The sequence below is a fragment of the Chiloscyllium plagiosum genome, chromosome 29 (genome assembly GCF_004010195.1).
Source record: "Chiloscyllium plagiosum isolate BGI_BamShark_2017 chromosome 29, ASM401019v2, whole genome shotgun sequence".
In the NCBI taxonomy this organism is placed as follows: Eukaryota; Metazoa; Chordata; class Chondrichthyes; order Orectolobiformes; family Hemiscylliidae; genus Chiloscyllium; species Chiloscyllium plagiosum.
In genome coordinates, this window is record NC_057738.1 from 30,829,126 (window position 1) to 30,835,102 (window position 5,977).

A 5,977-nucleotide genomic window follows, 5' to 3' on the forward strand; every position below is an offset into this window, starting at 1 on the left:
CCCCCACCTTATCTTAGTCCCAACCCTCGGACTCAGCACCGCCTTCTTGACCTGCAATCTTCTTCCCAATCTCCGCCTCCACCTCCTCCTCCGCCCCCACCCACTCTCCGGCCTATCACCCTCACCTTAACTTCCTTCCACTTATTGCATTCCCAATGCCCCTCCCCCAAGTCCCTCCTCACTACCTTTTATCTTAGCCTCCTTGGCACACTCTCCTCATTCCTGAAGAAGGGCTTATGCCCGAAATGTCAATTCTCCTACTCCTTGGATGCCACCTGACCTGCTGCGCTTTTCCAGCAACACATTTATCAGCTCAGGTTTCCTAATATACCAGTTGATACTAAACAGTTTGTAAGTTGAGTTCATTTTATTGCCTTTTCCTTTGTATGAAAAGCCTGCATTTGTGCCTGTGCTTGGTGAAATTCATCTAAAGTAGTATGTAATCCTGGGAGAGTTGTGGCCTTTCTCACTTGCCTGTAATATCTACAGTCTGGCCCTGGGAACAGTTCACAACCTCCAACCTGTGAGGTTCTTGAAGGTTGGGCTTTGAGGCAAGCACCCTTCATACAAGGATGTCCAATCATTGTAACAAGAGGAAAACTGAGGGACAGGATCAGGAACATTCTCATTCCCCTCGTTATGATCACCACATTGAGTATCTTCTCAAGTTACTTCATCAAGTCAGGGAGTACCCAGTGTGGAGTAAAGGGTTAATGTCTTGGAATACACCTGTAGTTCCTGAGCATCATAAAAGGACCTATGTCATAGCAACATCAGATCACATAAAAGTGGAGCCAGAGCGCTCTTCTGTTACCAAACATTTAAATATTGTTTTGTTCAATAAAGTCTTATCGTTCACTCGCAAGAGTGCAGACTTCTTCAGAAAATCCAGGGCAGGACAATGTGGCTGTCTGAGAAATCATTTATCAAGTTTCCACCTTTTTAGGCAAGGCAGGTATGTCAATTCTCAGGACAAAGGAAAGATAAGAGTGTACTCTACTTTTTTCATTTTGTATAATATGCTGTATCACCCACCAGTCTCAGATTTGGAAGCATGACACTGCTCTGTCCCTCTCTCAGCCTTAGTTAGCCCCTTCCAAGACAGCTTTTGAGTGATGAATTAACCTTGTAAACTAAACTTCTCTCTTTTGTCCCAGTGTAATACTACATCAAAATGCCGAATCATTCCTCAGTATCCTCAAAGTGGTAGGTTTAATAAAAAGTTGAATGATGATCCACTTTTTGAACCTGGTTCAATTGCAACATTTCCTACTGTGTCCTTTGCATAGGTTAACTGTGCAAGCCCACCCATAGCCCCCCTTTTTTAAAATCCAGGATTCAACAATACTGACCTTCTGTTGACTTTTGCCACAAAGATGTGGAAAGTTTTTTGCACTCCAACATAGCTATGCCTTGTTCTGACCTCCTGAAAACCCTTCGCTTTCAGTTCCCACATCGCTACATTAAACCCATGCTACAGTTCCCGTTTATTTTTTCAGGTGAGAAAACTTTGTATCATATACCAGTATGTCAGTTGCTTTTAATTAGGCTTCTGAAATCCCCCTTTCATCTTGAACCATTCTGCGTCAGTCCACTCACTCCATTTACTGTTGTGAAGCAACGCATTTACATTCAACTAATTGAAAGAATGCAGAACAAAAGATAAAAGTCTAATTTCTGTGATTTAGCTTTTTCTGTTGGTGATAAGAAACCGTGAATTTGGTTCCAAAGTGCCCACATCAAAAGGTTGTCATGCTGAAGTATAATTACCAGTCAATTGATCAAATTCATTTTCTTTTGGTCCTAAGGAAATGCAGATTGTAATCTCAAATTAAGTGCTCATTAAAACAACTACTTCAAATTCACCTGACAATATATTTCTGTTATGGCACTGCCTCATTCACGTTTCATTTTGAATTATCTCAGCAAGTATATAGGGATTCATGGATAAATGAATATGGTCACAAGCCATGATCTAATCCAATAGTGGGGAGCATGTCAGAAATAATGAGGTGTATTCACATGATGCTTTTCACATGACAACTTATCCCAAAATATTTCACAGGAACATGGTGAAGTAAAATTTAACACCAAACCATTAGGGCAATCTTATGGCACATGACTGAAAGCTTAATCAAGAGATAGGGCTATAAAGAGTGCCTTAAAAAGGAGAAGCAAGGTAGAGAGGCAGAAGTTTTAAGGAAGGAACTTTAGGCCCTTGACGGATGAAGACACAATGGTGGAGCAATTAAAATCTGGGCTACTCAAGGATCAAAGATTAGATGAGAGCCTATTGAAGGCTCTACTTTCATTCTTGGTGGCAGAATCCACTAAATTAAGATGAAATAATCACTTGATGAAGCTGCAACATTCACTAAATGAAGATTTAACCATCACTAAATAAAGAATAAATCATCACTAATGATTCATAGAATCCCTACAGCGTGGAAACTGGCCCTTCAGCCCAGCAAGTCCACACTGACCCTCCGAAGAGTATTCCACTCAGACCCATTCCCCTATTACTCTACATTCACCCCTGACTAACCTTCACATCCCTGAACACCATGGGCAATTTTGCATGGCCAATTCACCAAATCTGCACATCTTTGGATTGTGGAAGGAAACTGGAGCACCTGGAAGAAATCCACACGGACGCGGGGAAAACGTGCAAACTCCATACAGACAGTTGCCTGAGGCTGGAATTGAACCCAGGTCTGTGGTGCTGTGAGGCAGCACTCCTAACCACTGAGCCACCAGCCACCCCTTGATGCTTCGTGATGTTTTGATTTGGTCTGATCAGTCTACAGAATCCATCTTCTTGGACACTTTCAGTTGATGCCTTTTATACAGCGGGATAGGTTTTAAATCTAGGATGGCTTTCCAGCGATTACCCCAATATGACTCACTTGTTAGCACTCTACTGACTGAATCTGTAGGTTTAAGCCCCACATTGACACCAAGATCTAGACTTGCCTTTTGACTAAGATGTTCAGGCCTTGTCTGTCCTCTCAGGTAAATATAAAGGGACTGCATACTACTCTTTTAAGGAAGAATAGGCCACTTATTCCCAGTGTCCAGACTTTATCCTTCAACCAGTATGGCATATAATCACACTATGTGCTCATTTTACCGCTGCTGGGAGCTTGCTGTGTGCAACTTGCTGTAAGTTCTCTTAATTTTACAAGGAACATGCTATGATCTATGAGTCTATGATTTGTCCTGAGGTCCTAAAAGGAACTGTATTGAATGCCAGTCTTTCCTTTCTTTTCACTGAGAAAGTAGGAGCCATCTTCAGACCCAGGCATCACTAACAAAAATGGCAAGCTATAGTGAATAAGAGATTCAGCAATAGCCCAGGACAATGCAGACTAGTGTCTATTAGACAGCTATGTGTTATCCTAGCCTGCAGTAAAGTAAGTGTAGAGTGAAGGGCTGTGTTCACGAATCCAAGGAAGTTATGACATCATGTTCACCTTACTTCCTATGTCTTTTGTTTATCAAGGAACTCTGGATTAGATTAGATTCCCTACAGTGTGGAAACAGGCCCTTCAGCCCACACTGACCCTCCGAAGAGCAACCCATCTCCCTCTGACTAATGTACTTAACACTATGGACAATTTAACATGGCCAATTCACCTGGCCTGCACATCTTTGGACTGTGGGAGGAAACCCACGCAGGCACAAGGAGAATATGCAAATTTCACACAGACAATTGTCCGAGGCTAGAATCAAACCTGGGACTCTAGTGTCGTGAGGCAGCAGTGCTAACCACTGTACCATCCAAAGTTTACTCTATCTTTACACCTGACAGGAATGTGGTTTGATTGCACTCAAATTATCTCTTCTTTAAAGGAAACCTATTATTCAATTAGAGTTGTGCCCATGAATTGATTCGAATTTCTCTGAGCCATTACCATTCTCATCTGATTGAAGTTTGTATCTTCCAATAAATCATTCATTCTCTGGATTGACCCTTGACCTTTTCTATGGGAAATTTAAACCACATGATTTCACAATCACTGTCCCCTGAAGTTTCCTAATGACACTTGGTCTACTTCAAGAACCAAGTCCAGTAATACTTCCTTTCTTGTTGGATTGGAATTGGTTTCAAAATTATTTGAATTACAATAATTAACCTCCTTTGATGCCTTCATACAGGTGAATAGTTAATGGATTGTAACTGAGCAATGCCTTCCCTTTAAAGAAACAACAGAAGTGAAGTAAAAGTACATTCCCACATGGAGTAAAGGTAGGATTATCAAGTCTAGAGCTCTCTGGATGAAGGATATAGAAAGTAAGATGACATTAAAAATAAGTGCATATGACAGATGTTAGCTAAATAATATCATTCAGAATCTGGTTCAATATGGAAAGTTCAGGGCTTTGAGCTCAGCCCTTGAGAATTGGGAAAAAAAATCACAAAGCAAAGAGTTTAAGAGAAGAAACTAACAGTCAACATCAAAGAGAATGCAAAAGTCTTCAGTAGGTCGTAAATCGGAATGAGGAGTGGGGTTAATACCTGACCTAAAAGGGCATTTATACAGGCAGCATGGTTGAGTATTAAACGAATAGTTTGTATCAGTTTTTATCACAGGAAAAAAAATGCTGCCTAGATCACAGTGCAAGAGGAGATAGTTTGAGACACTTGATGGATTTTAAAATTGATAAGGAGGTGTTAGCTGTACTTAAGATTTATAAATTACTAGGGCCAGATGAGATGGATCTAAGGATACTGAGGGAAGGATGGAAATTGCAGAGGTACTGGCCATCATTTTCCATTGCTTCCTTAGATACTAAGATGGTACCAGAGAGAATTGTAAATGTTATATCCTTGTTCAAAAACAGCTGGAAGGAAAATCTAGCAACAGCAGACCAGTCGCTTAACCTCAGTGGTGAGTAAGCTTTGTAGAAATGTTAATTCAGCGCACTATTAGTAGTCACTTGGAGAAATACAGGTTAATTAAGGAAAGTCAGGATGGGTTTATTGATGATCATATGCAAATAACTTAGTCAAGTTTATTGATAAGGCAACATAGAGGGTTGATGAGGGTAATCCAGCTAATGTGGAGGTTGTAGATTCTAAAAAGGCTTTTGATAAAGTGGTGTATGATAGATTTGTGAGCAAAATTAGTGTGTGGAATGAAAGGGACAGTAACAACATGGTTACGTATAAGACTGAATGTCAAAAAACGGACTAGTCATGAACAATTGTTTTTCATAACAGGGTAATGTTTAAATATGGTGTATTAAAGACCTAAAGTTTTGGATACAGGAAGAGGCAGTACAAAATAAGGGAAACCTTAAGAGAGTACAGCAGCAGAGGAACCTGAGTGAATGAATGCACAAATCAATGAGGGAGAAGAATAGGTTGACCCAGTGTTTGATATAGCAACTAGGGTCCTGGGCTTTAGTAATAGGGGCCTTAAGTACAAAAGCAAGGAAGTTATAATCAACTTTGTGAAACACTGGCTCAGCCTCAGCTGGAATATTCTGGTTCTGGGCATATCACTTTAGAAATCACTTTACAGAAGACATGGGCAAGATTCACTAGATTGGTTTCAAGAATGAGCAACTTCAGTTATATGAGGAGAAAGTGAGGTCTGCAGATGCTGGAGATCAGAGATGGAAATGTGTTGCCGGAAAAGCACAGCAGGTCAGGCAGCATCTAGGGAACAGGAGAATCGACATTTCAGGCATTAGCCCTTCTTCAGGAATGAGGAAAGTTGGTCCAGCAGGCTAAGATAAAAGATAGGGAGGAGGGACTTGGGGGAGGGGCGCCGGAAATGTGATAGGTGGAAAGAGGTCAAGGTGAGGGTGATAGGTCAGACTGGGGGGGGGGCGGAGAGGTCGGGAAGAAGATTGCAGGTTAGGAAGGCGGTGCTGAATTCGATGGATTTGACTGAGACAAGGTGGGGGGAGGGGAAATGAGGAAACTGGTGAAACCCGAGTTCATCCCTTGTGGTTGGAGGATTCCTAG

At 41.3% G+C, this 5,977-nt stretch overlaps 1 long non-coding RNA gene across 3 annotated transcripts in view; it reads left to right on the top strand.

Moving 5' to 3' along the window:
• Window positions 1–4,000: 4,000 nt before the first annotated feature.
• The window catches only part of LOC122564468, a 10,665-nt gene continuing 8,688 nt past the window's right edge, over window positions 4,001–5,977 (top strand). Inside the window, exons 1-2 of one of the 3 annotated variants that reach the window (XR_006315923.1) lie at window positions 4,001–4,249; window positions 4,846–4,892. This is a non-coding gene — a long non-coding RNA (uncharacterized LOC122564468). The remainder of the gene's footprint in view (window positions 4,250–4,845; window positions 4,893–5,977) is intronic. The other 2 variants (XR_006315922.1, XR_006315921.1) reach the window with 2 other exon arrangements.